This window comes from Neoarius graeffei, chromosome 26 (genome assembly GCF_027579695.1).
Source record: "Neoarius graeffei isolate fNeoGra1 chromosome 26, fNeoGra1.pri, whole genome shotgun sequence".
Lineage (NCBI taxonomy): Eukaryota > Metazoa > Chordata > Actinopteri > Siluriformes > Ariidae > Neoarius > Neoarius graeffei.
In genome coordinates this window covers 53,114,046-53,126,096 of record NC_083594.1, presented here as the reverse complement: position 1 = coordinate 53,126,096, position 12,051 = coordinate 53,114,046, and the positions used below count along the sequence as shown (strand labels likewise).

General features: G+C 46.3%; 1 protein-coding gene across 2 annotated transcripts in view; it reads right to left on the bottom strand.

The window, feature by feature from the left end:
* sema3fb (sema domain, immunoglobulin domain (Ig), short basic domain, secreted, (semaphorin) 3Fb) overlaps positions 1 to 3,057 on the bottom strand; it is an 85,424-nt gene extending 82,367 nt beyond the window's left edge. For both annotated transcript variants that reach the window (XM_060910229.1, XM_060910228.1), the window contains exon 1: positions 2,766 to 3,057. The gene's annotated coding sequence lies outside the window, so the exon portion shown is untranslated. The remainder of the gene's footprint in view (positions 1 to 2,765) is intronic.
* Between the last annotated feature and the right edge of the window lie 8,994 nt (positions 3,058 to 12,051).

Below are 12,051 nucleotides of genomic sequence, written 5' to 3'. Positions count from 1 at the left end.
TTAGACCTGTACAGAGTGTTACAGACTGTTACAGAGTGTAAAAGAGTGCTTTAGACCTGTACAGAGTGTTACAGACTGTTACAGAGTGTAAAAGAGTGCTTTAGACCTGTACAGAGTGTTACAGACTGTTACAGAGTGTAAAAAAAGTGCTTTAGGCCTGTACAGAGTGTTACAGACTGTTACAGTGTAAAAGAGTGCTTTAGACCTGTACGGAGTGTTACAGACTGTTACAGAGGGTAAAAGAGTGCTTTAGACCTGTACAGAGTGTTACAGACTGTTACAGAGCGTAAAAGAGTGCTTTAGACCTGTACAGAGTGTTACAGACTGTTACAGAGTGTAAAAGAGTGCTTTAGGTCTGTACAGAGTGTTACAGACTGTTACAGTGTAAAAGAGTGCTTTAGACCTGTACGGAGTGTTACAGACTGTTACAGAGGGTAAAAGAGTGCTTTAGACCTGTACAGAGTGTTACAGACTGTTACAGAGTGTAAAAAAAAGTGCTTTAGGCCTGTACAGAGTGTAGACCTATACAGACTGTTATAGAATATAAAAGAGTGATTTAGACCTGTACGGAGTGTTACAGACTGTTACAGAGCGTAAAAGAGTGCTTTAGACCTGTACAGAGTGTTACAGACTGTTACAGAATGTAAAAGAGTGATTTAGACCTGTACAGAGTATAAAAGAGTGCTTTAGACCTGTACAGAGTGTTACAGACTGTTATAGAGTATAAAAGAGTGCTTTAGACCTGTACAGTGTTACAGACTGTTACAGAGTGTAAAAGAGTGATTTAGACCTGTACAGAGTGTTACAGGCTGTTACAGTGTAAAAGAGTGCTTTAGGTCTGTACAGAGTGTTACAGACTGTTACAGTGTAAAAGAGTGCTTTAGACCTGTACAGAGTGTTACAGACTGTTACAGACTGTTACAGAGTGTAAAAGAGTGCTTTAGACCTGTACAGAGTGTTACAGACTGTTACAGAGTGTAAAAGAGTGCTTTAGACCTGTACAGAGTGTTACAGACTGTTATAGAGTATAAAAGAGTGCTTTAGACCTGTACAGTGTTACAGACTGTTACAGAGTGTAAAAGAGTGATTTAGACCTGTACAGAGTGTTACAGGCTGTTACAGTGTAAAAGAGTGCTTTAGGTCTGTACAGAGTGTTACAGACTGTTACAGTGTAAAAGAGTGCTTTAGACCTGTACAGAGTGTTACAGACTGTTACAGACTGTTACAGAGTATAAAAGAGTGATTTAGACCTGTACAGAGTGTTACAGACTGTTATAGAGTATAAAAGAGTGCTTTAGACCTGTACAGAGTGTTACAGACTGTTACAGAGTGTAAAAGAGTGCTTTAGACCTGTACAGAGTGTTACAGACTGTTATAGAGTGTTACTGAGTATCACAGACGGCTCGAGAGTGTCACAGACCGTGCACTTTGAGGATCAGAAAGTAAACATGTGTTTAAAGGCAGCTGTAAAGAGCCACAGCGAGGACGTTAAAGCTCACACACTCTGTGGGTGATGAGTGAGTGTCAGGCTTTAAACTGAATTAAACACCAGCGCTTACAACATCACTAATCCTTCCTGCACTTCATACACTGTGAGCAGGTTGCCATGTACAACACAAACCTCCCAAACCACAAACCAGCCACACAATAACAGGGTCAGCGCTTTAATTCCACACTGAGCGTTCCACAGCTGTTTATTCGCAGCGTCTCTCGGATCAAATCATTCATTTCTGCTGAGGATCACCAGGTTTCTCACAGACGGGTTCAGGGAGCAGCAAACTCAGGGGCTCCGAGAGTCTTATTTATTGATTGAATGAATGAATCAGTCATTCAAATTTCTTTCCAGATGTGAACACTTTGTTTCTGATCAGCATTAACTGCTGTGATCAACCCAATTCTCTTCTCACTTCAAATCGACTGCTGAATTTAAGACTCATTTCAACTTGAACTGATATTAAATTGCATTCAAATTAAAATCACAAAATGCTGCTGTCAGGCTGTGAGACAGGTTCACACGGTGCAGTGTCAGTGCAACAAAAAGCTGGAACAGATCCATGAATAAAAATATTAACAGTGGTTTGTTCTGCTCCAACAGTGGATTGTGCTCAGAGAAGAAATCTGTACTGCAGTCATGAGGATTATTTTTGGAATTTGTTTTGCACCACAAGAGGTCCTTAAATAAATACATAAACAAAACACATACATACAGAAAAAATAAATATGGACAGAAAATTGAGAGCCTCCAGGTTCCAGGTCTGGCGCGCGTGTGCGAAGTATTGTATATGATTACAGATATTGACAGAGCACATGGAGAGAGAGAGAGAGAGAGAGAGAGAGAGAGAGAGAGAGAGAGAGAGAGAGAGATCTGGTCGATCAGATCATCAGGATATGAAATAAAACGCAGTTTAAAGTGCATCATTAAGCCAGACTTTAAAAGTTTCCAGCTCAGCCGGAGGAAGCGCATGGAGTCGGCTTTTACGCACACAGCTCGAGCGCACCGCGGACCTGGAGCTTCTTCATGCTCTTTATTCCAGGATGGGTTTCTGACCAACACTCACTTTCTCTCTTCTTCACAGGAACATCAGGGGGGAAAAAACAATCAACCGTGTGCACGCCTTCATAATAAAGTTGCACCTCACTTTTTTTTCCAAAACAGGCACTAAATATATAATATATGAGGAAAGAAAATACTCCTAAATAAATAAATAATGCTCAGCTGTTCTTCAGTGAAGCTCTGAAAAGCAGAGAAAGCTGTGAGATCTTACCTGACAGGTCGGAAGTGGAAATCCTCAGTCCTTTTAGGGGAAAAAAGCAAATAATACTGAAAACAAAAAGCCCACACCAATCCACAGCGGGCGCACCAATCCACAGCGGGGTGTGTGTGTGTGTGTGTGTGTATAGTCCTGATGTTCCTCACACACTGGGCTGGGAGTGAAAGCTCCTGAGGAGCAGGTAGCGGATCCAGAGGCGCAGTGCAGGAGGAAGCGCGCAGTGTCCCGGAGCTCTCCGGCCGGACTCTCGCCTGTCTCTCGCTCTCACTGCTGCAGGAAGCGCCTCGGCAGGTGGATGCCGTCCCCGGATTTGCATACGACACGCCCATGAGGCGGGGCTTTCGTGATTACACCGCGCCCACTCCTACTGGAGCGCAGGTGGGAGGGCGGGGAGAGTGATGACGAGCAAACTTCACTGACAGACCCACATCAGTGTCTTTTTTTGTTGCTGTTGTTAAAAAAAATGACTTTTAATGGCATTTAATTTAACAACATAAGATTACAATATAACAGTATTTATTTATTTATTTATTTATCCATTTGTTTATTCCTCAGAAATGATAAGAACGTTAGGGCAGATTTCAGAATGTTCAACTTGGCTCATCATCATCATCATCAAGTGCTTTACCAGAAAAAAAGAATAGAAAATAATTACAAGTGACTGTTAGCATATTTACAGAACAATGTGCCGAGGTCATCACTGGGAATAAAAGTGCACTGGATTAAAGGTGATTTAAAAACATGAAATATCTTCATTTACATAAAAATAGTAGATAATTTATAAAATAATAAGGAATAAACAAAATATATAAATACTCTACTGTATGTTCCTATATTATACCCAATATCCATAAATATACAGGTAAAAATAAAGACATTTTTCGAAATAGATTCAACAGGAACGACATCAAACAAAGAAAACGACTCCATTTTAAGATTATTTTCTTTTTATTTGTGATCTCTGAGAGTGTGTGAGGGACATCACCTGGACGTCACCCTGTGTTCTGGGAACTTCCATAATTCTGGATAATCACTGAATAATCTGTGGATAATCAATCTCTCTCTCTCTCTCTCTCTCTCTCTCTCTCTCTGCACTAAAACACATTTGAGTTGCTACAGTAGTTTCAGACAGACGGCTTCATTCACTCACTCTCCACCTGTTACAGCTTTCACCTTTCATCTTCTCACTGCTCTGGAAAACCAAATTTATCATCATCATCATCAGTGGAAGTGTCCATCACCCTGGTGTGTGTAGTTGCATATATATATATATATATATATATATATATATATAGGGGCGGCACGGTGGTGTAGTGGTTAGCGCTGTCGCCTCACAGCAAGAAGGTCCTGGGTTTGAGCCCCGTGGCCGGCGAGGGCCTTTCTGTGCGGAGTTTGCATGTTCTCCCCATGTCCGCGTGGGTTTCCTCCGGGTGCTCCGGTTTCCCCCACAGTCCAAAGACATGCAGGTTAGGTTAACTGGTGACTCTAAATAGAGCGTAGGTGTGAATGTGAGTGTGAATGGTTGTCTGTGTCTATGTGTCAGCCCTGTGATGACCTGGCGACTTGTCCAGGGTGTACCCCGCCTTTCGCCCGTAGTCAGCTGGGATAGGCTCCAGCTCGCCTGCGACCCTGTAGAAGGATAAAGCGGCTAGAGATAATGAGATGAGATGAGATATATATATATATATATATATATATATATATAATTTTTTTGACACTTCACATTTACAAAATATATAGAGGAAAAGCAACATAAAACATTTCACTTCAAAATTATTCAAGTTTGATTCCCATTTATACATTTAATGATTTATAAATTATATTTGAGTTTAAAAAAAAAGTAGATAGTTTTGTTGTTATGCGGGATGGTGCCAATACTTTTAGATGTGGCTTTCTTTCTCTCTCTCACTGTCTGTCTCTCTGTCTGTCTCTCTCTCTCTCACTGTCGGTCTCTGTCTCTCTCTCTCACTCTCTTAGACTGTCTGTCTCTCTCACTGTCTCTCTCACAGTCTGTCTGTCTGTCTGTCTGTCTCTCTCTCTCACACACACACACACACACACACACACACACACACACACACACTGTCTCTCTCTCTCACTCTCTCTCTCACACTGTTTCTCTCTCTCACTCTCTCTGTCTGTCTGTCTGTTTGTCTGTCTTACACACTGTCTATCTCTCTCTCACTCTCTTACACTGTCTCTCTCTCACTGTCTCTGTCTGTCTTTCTCTCTCTCGTTTCACATGATCGGTCCGTTTCTCTCAGAGACACTCGAACCGTTGGTGATTGTTACCTTGACAGGTAATGAGTTGTTCTCGGTGCGATTCTCTCTCAGGTGGTCTCTGAGGAACGCTGCTACTCTTTTCTTCAGTTTATCGAGGTCTCAGAGTCTCAGCTGTCCCAGCACCCACATGGTCCTCATTGAATGGCCCTCTATTAGTAAAAAAAAAACCACCAACAACAACAAAGAAACCTACGTCTGTATGGCTCCGGGTACCCGAGCCGCCCCGGGACGTATCGCTGCTTGTAAATAAACCCCACATTGAGCAGCATTTCCCCAGAGAGGTCCGAGTGAGACTGCAGATCAGGCAGCCGGAGAGCTCACTGTGCCACTGTACACCGTTCACTTCTCCGGCCCTGAGAGTCACACACTCCAAAACCCTGCAGGTCAGAAGTGAGCCACGGTCACGACCGTGAGGAACAAATCGCTCTTTGTGACATCAAATGTCCAGTTCAAGGAATTCCCTGTTGAAAAATAAATCACTCTGGCCTTTAACATTGACATCCAAATCTGGAAAAACCTGCGTGAGCCGAGTTACCACAGCGCTGCTGAGTTTTCTGTTCTGATTGGTCAGAAAGTGCTGAAGGCAAACGCGCTCGCTTGAACATGTTCTCATTTCCACTGAGACGCCAGGCACTGTACAGCAGAGCCTTCGCTTCAATCCATGACATGGTGCAGTTTCTGGAAGGAGTCAGAGCTGAAGCTGGAAATTTACGACTTCTTCACGAGGAGTTTACATTTCTTTGAGGTTTCTCACTCACACATTTCTCTTCAAGAGAGAAAATAGAGACGCTGGTGAAGGAACGACTGTTTATCGCTGCTATAACGGGAACAAACTTGTTTCTACAACATAATGTGGAACTGTAAAAAAAAATCCTCGTGTGTTGTTCTTTAATAAATAAAAAATTGGAATTGTTGCCAAATTGCTGTGGTATCAGAGAAATAAATCAAACACTTCCGATCATGTAGTTTTTGAAAAATAATCAACGTCAGGGTGAATATCTCCGCTTCATCACATAAAATGATGATTCGTGAATTTCCTGCGTTTCCTCCGAGTGATTTCAGGATCGTATAGATAGTGTGTTCAAATGGAGCACTGTTGCTAGGCAACCGAGGAATAATAGGCAACAAGCCTCAGCTAGCTCAGGACCAAGGATAAAGACTTCGCGAGCTCAAAAAGGACACCGTAAACACAGAGCAACAACGCAAACCAGACCAGATGATTACAAACACTGATGCTTCTCTCAGATGTGTCGCGAAATCACCATGGAAACGCTGCAGAATTACTCTGTGGTTCATTTTAGCATTGATCGCTAACCAACGTGTTCTGGATTCCACTACGTTCGTCTTCCAGCTCATAAACTCGGTCTCTCCGATCAGAGAATTCTGACTTCTGAGGTCACAAGGCGATGTCGGGGAAACGTGTTGAACATCAGTCTGAAGCCAGAGAACAAGCCTGGGAGCTACGACTGAAAAATGATTGAATTATTATGATTAAAAACTCGTGATGAAATTATGAGATTAATATTACATCAATATGATTCAAAAGGAGATTATAAAAACAAATGAAAAATACATTTCACCAATATAACTTCATAAAAGAATCTTTATTAATAGTTTTTAAAAATGTAAATTAGTTTAAATTATTATTATTATTATTATTATTATTATTATTATTATTATTATTACAGAAAAAATACAAATTATTTTGTCCTGTTAACACACTTCAACAAACTTTAAACATTTTTTAAATCTCATCTCATCTCATTATCTGTAGCCGCTTTATCCTTCTACAGGGTCGCAGGCAAGCTGGAGCCTATCCCAGCTGACTACGGGCGAAAGGCGGGGTACACCCTGGACAAGTCGCCAGGTCATCACAGGGCTGACACATAGACACAGACAACCATTCACACTCACATTCACACCTACGCTCAATTTAGAGTCACCAGTTAACCTAACCTGCATGTCTTTGGACTGTGGGGGAAACCGGAGCACCCGGAGGAAACCCACGCAGACACGGGGAGAACATGCAAACTCCACACAGAAAGGCCCTCGCCGGCCACGGGGCTCGAACCCGGACCTTCTTGCTGTGAGGTGACAGCGCTAACCACTACACCACCGTACATTTTTTAAATTATTCACAAAATCTTCCCTTGCCGAGAGATGTGTTTGTCTGAATTTTTCTGCTTTAGCTTTGGAGCTACAGATTTAACGCTGCTAAAACGAGCTCAAAACTTTTCATGACAAATCAGCATCCTGAGAACGTTGCATCTCACGTTTGTTTTGTTACCGATAAAAACATAAAAAAAGAACAAAATTCACGACATTCGCAGAAAACTGGAACAGCAGCCATTTTGAATCCAAAATCGCTTTGTTTGATGAACATGCTGTTTATTCTGTATAATTTATATTTTTAATCAAAATGATATGTGTTAAAGGACGTGTGTGATGTTTACCGCATGATGCTTATGAGCGTAAATGTTTGTTACGTGCTAATAATGAGCTTGAACACCAAACGCGTACTTTAAAAAAGTTGTTCGGTTTTAGTATTAGTGATTAATAATGCGTGCAGTGTTATCCACATTCAGGCGCGTGCACACACACACACACACACACACACACACACACACACACACTCAATGAGCGTGGCTCGCCCACACAGATAGCCGTGTTGAGTTTAATGGGGAAGCGTGTATTAATCTCAGAGCTGCTAAGACACGACACTGAAAAGCCTCCGAACTCTGCCGAGAAGCGACGTTCCTTCACTCATTAGCATATATATGAGAAAAAGTTCTCTTTTTTTTACCTCACTTTATCCACACACATACACTCCACTCCACTCCATTTTACTCCACTTCACTCCTCAGGGACAAAAACAGTCATGCAGTGAGGAGTGTGTGAAGTGTGGCGCGTTCTCGACTTCTCACCTCTGGAGATATTTCTGGAATTAGTTGTACAATTAAAGTTTGGGTTTTTTTTCCCTTCAGTAGCTGCACGTCAGTCTGCCGGTCCTCTGGAGCTGCTTGGATCCCAAATCACACCAGGAGTCGTCCAGCAGGAGCACTGTTCTGATCCAAAAACATTCATGGTGAAGTTTTGCTCCAAAACCTTTAAGAACCGTTAAAAACATTTCAAAGTTTGATCCATTCTGTTTGGTCATTAGTTATTATTAAATCGACACACGGGATCTGTACTGCACACGTACGCGACGTTTATTTCTGCACATCCTGCACGTTTCATTATATTAATGTTCAAAGGGATTCTGGGATGTCGAGCAAAGAATGTGCTGTTGGAGGAAAATCATCACCAACAGGAGGGCGTGATCAGAGGGGTGGAGTTACTGTGACCTCCTCTGAAGCTGATTATTTTCCTTTAACAGCATGTTCCAAAGCGTTTTGTTCCTTTTCCTCTTCTACCACAGCAACCTGCCAATGACTGCAATTGTCTCGTCTCGTCTCGTCTTCTTCCGCTTTATCCGGGACCGGGTCGCGGAGGCAGCAGTCTAAGCAGGGAAGCCCAAACTTCCCTTTCCCCAGACACCTCGGCCAGCTCCTCGGGAAGAACACCGAGGCGTTCCCAGGCCAGCCGAGAGACATAGTCCCTCCAGTGTGTCCTGGGTCTTCCCCGGGGCCTCCTCCCGGGGGGACATGCCTGGAACACCTCCCCAGGGAGGCGTCCAGGAGGCATCCGAAAAAGATGCCCGAGCCACCTCAGCTGATTCCTCTCGATGTGGAGCAGCAGCGGCTCTACTCCGAGCTCCTCCCGAGTGACTGTGCTTCTCACCCTATCTCTAAGGGAGCGCCCAGCCACCCTGCGAAGGAAACTCATTTCGGCCGCTTGTATCCGCGATCTTGTTCTTTCGGTCATTACCCAAAGCTCATGACCATAGGTGAGAGTCGGAACATAGATCGACCGGTAAATTGAGAGCTTCGCCTTTTGGCTCAGCTCCTTCTTCACCACAACGGACCGGTAAAGCAACCGCATCACTGCGGAGGCTGCACCGATCCGCCTGTCGATCTCACGCTCCATCCTTCCCTCACTCGTGAACAAGATCCCGAGATACTTAAACTCCTCCACTTGAGGCAGAACTTCTCCACCAACCTGGAGAGGGCAAGCCACCCTTTTCCGGTCGAGAACCATGGCCTCGGACTTGGAGGTGCTGATTCTCATCCCAGCCGCTTCACACTCGACTGCAAACCGCCCCAGTGCATGCTGAAGGTCCTGGTTTGAAGAAGCCAACAGGACAACATCATCCGCAAAAAGCAGAGATGAAATCCTGTGGTTCCCAAACAGGATTCCTTCTGGCCCCTGGCTGCGCCTAGAAATTCTGTCCATAAAAATTATGAACAGAACCGGTGACAAAGGGCAGCCCTGCCGGAGTCCAACATGCACTGGGAACAGGTCTGACTTACTGCCGGCAATGCGAACCAGACTCCTGCTCCGTTCGTACAGGGACCGGACAGCCCTTAGCAAAGAGCCCCGAACCCCATACTCCCGAAGCACCCCCCACAGAATACTACGGGGGACACGGTCGAATGCCTTCTCCAGATCCACAAAGCACATGTGGACTGGTTGGGCAAACTCCCATGAACCCTCGAGCACCCTATGAAGGGTATAGAGCTGGTCCAGTGTTCCGCGACCAGGACGAAAACCGCATTGTTCCTCCTGGATCCGAGGTTCGACTATTGGTCGAATTCTCCTCTCCAGTACCCTGGAGTAAACCTTCCCTGGGAGGCTGAGAAGTGTGATTCCCCTATAATTGGGGCACACTCTCCGGTCCCCTTTCTTAAAAAGAGGGACCACCACCCCAGTCTGCCACTCCAGAGGCACTGTCCCTGACCGCCACGCGATGTTGCAGAGGCGTGTCAACCAAGACAGCCCCACAACATCCAGAGACTTGAGATACTCAGGGCGGATCTCATCCACCCCCGGTGCCTTGCCACCGAGGAGCTTGCAAACCACCTCAGTGACTTCGGCTTGGGTAATGGACGAGTCCACCTCTGAGTCATCAGCCTCAGTCTCCTCAGTGGAAGACATGACGGTGGGATTGAGGAGATCCTCAAAGTATTCCTTCCACCGCCCGACAATGTCCCCAGTCGAGGTCAACAGCTCCCCACCCGCACTGTAAACAGTGTTGGCAGAGTACTGCTTCCCCCTCCTGAGGCGCCGGACGGTTTGCCAGAATTTCTTCGAGGCCGACCGATAGTCCTTCTCCATGGCCTCCCCGAACTCCTCCCAGTTCCGAGTTTTTGCCTCCGCAACTGCCCGAGCTGCAGCACGCCTGGCCTGCCGATACCCGTCAGCTGCCTCGGGAGTCCTGGAGGTTAACATGGCCCGATAGGACTCCTTCTTCAGCTTGACGGCATCCCTTACTTCTGGTGTCCACCACCGGGTTCGGGGATTGCCGCCACGACAGGCACCGGAGACCTTGCGGCCACAGCTCCGAACAGCTGCGTCCACAATGGAGGTAGAGAACATGGTCCACTCAGACTCAATGTCCCCCGCCTCCCTCGGAAGCTGGGAAAAGCTCTCCCGGAGGTGGGAGTTAAAGACCTCCCCGACAGAGTGCTCGGCCAGACGTTCCCAGCCGACCCTCACCATACGTTTGGGCCTGCCAGGTCTGTCCAGCTTCCTCCTCCGCCAGCGGATCCAACTCACCACCAGGTGGTGATCAGTTGACAGCTCAGCCCCTCTCTTCACCCGAGTGTCCAAGACATAGGGCCGGAGATCAGATGAAACGACTACAAAGTCTATCATTGACCTCCGACCTAAGGTGTCCTGGTGCCACGTGCACTTATGGACACCCCTATGCTCGAACATGGTGTTCGTTATGGACAAACCGTGACTAGCACAGAAGTCCAATAACAAAACACCACTCGGGTTCAGATCGGGGAGGCCGTTCCTCCCAACCACGCCCCTCCAGGTGTCACTGTCATCTCCCACGTGAGCATTAAAGTCCCCCAGTAACACAATGGAGTCCCCAGTCTGAGCACTCTGACTGCAATGTGCAATGTGGATTGGGTGGCAGTCGAAGGCAGGGGCCTCGACGACCTGATCCCCGGACACAGCGGCTGACTGTTGGGACATGGAATGTCACTTCGCTGGGGGGGAAAGAGCCTGAGCTTGTGCGGGAGGTTGAGAGGTACCGGCTAGAGATAGTCGGGCTCACCTCCACGCACAGCTTGGGCTCTGGAACCCAGCTCCTTGAGAGGGGCTGGACTCTCCACTTCTCTGGAGTCGCCCGTGGTGAGCGGCGGCGGGCTGGTGTGGGCTTGCTTATAGCTCCCCAGCTCAGCCGCCATGTGTTGGAGTTTACCCCAGTGAACGAGAGGGTCGCCTCGCTGCGCCTTCGGATTGGGGAGAGGGCTCTTGCTGTTGTTTGTGCCTATGGCCCAAATAGCAGTATAGAGTATCCGGCCTTCTTGGAGTCCCTGGGAGAGGTACTGACTGCAATTGTTTAAAATTTATTAAAGAATGAAACACAGGACTTTTTATCCATTTCTAGCTGTATTTAAGGTTGGGGCGTGTCCATGAAATTAATCACAGCTTGTGTCACTGGAGACTCTTTCCATTGCTGTTCAGCACATCAGCGATGCCACGCCTTCCTTTATAACATGTTGTGTGGCGTGTGTCCGGTTCCCGTCCCCGTCCCTGTCCCTGTCCTGTCCCCATCCTCATCCCCGTCCCTGTCCTGTCCCCATCCCCATCCTCATCCCCGTCCCTGTCCTGTCCCCATCCCCATCCTCATCCCCGTCCCTGTCCTGTCCCCATCCCCATCCTCATCCCCGTCCCTGTCCTGTCCCCATCCCTGTCCCCGTTCCTGTCATTACACAGCACTGTTTCCTCACATAAATACTTCTCAGTGTGTTGATGTGTCTGTGGTTATGAGACTGTACGAGTCTTTAACACGAAGCTCTTTGTGACCCTGAAAGTGAAGCCTGTACGAATCCCTGACAGTTTCTTTTTCTCCACACACGTTCCTCTTTAACCCACTTTAGCA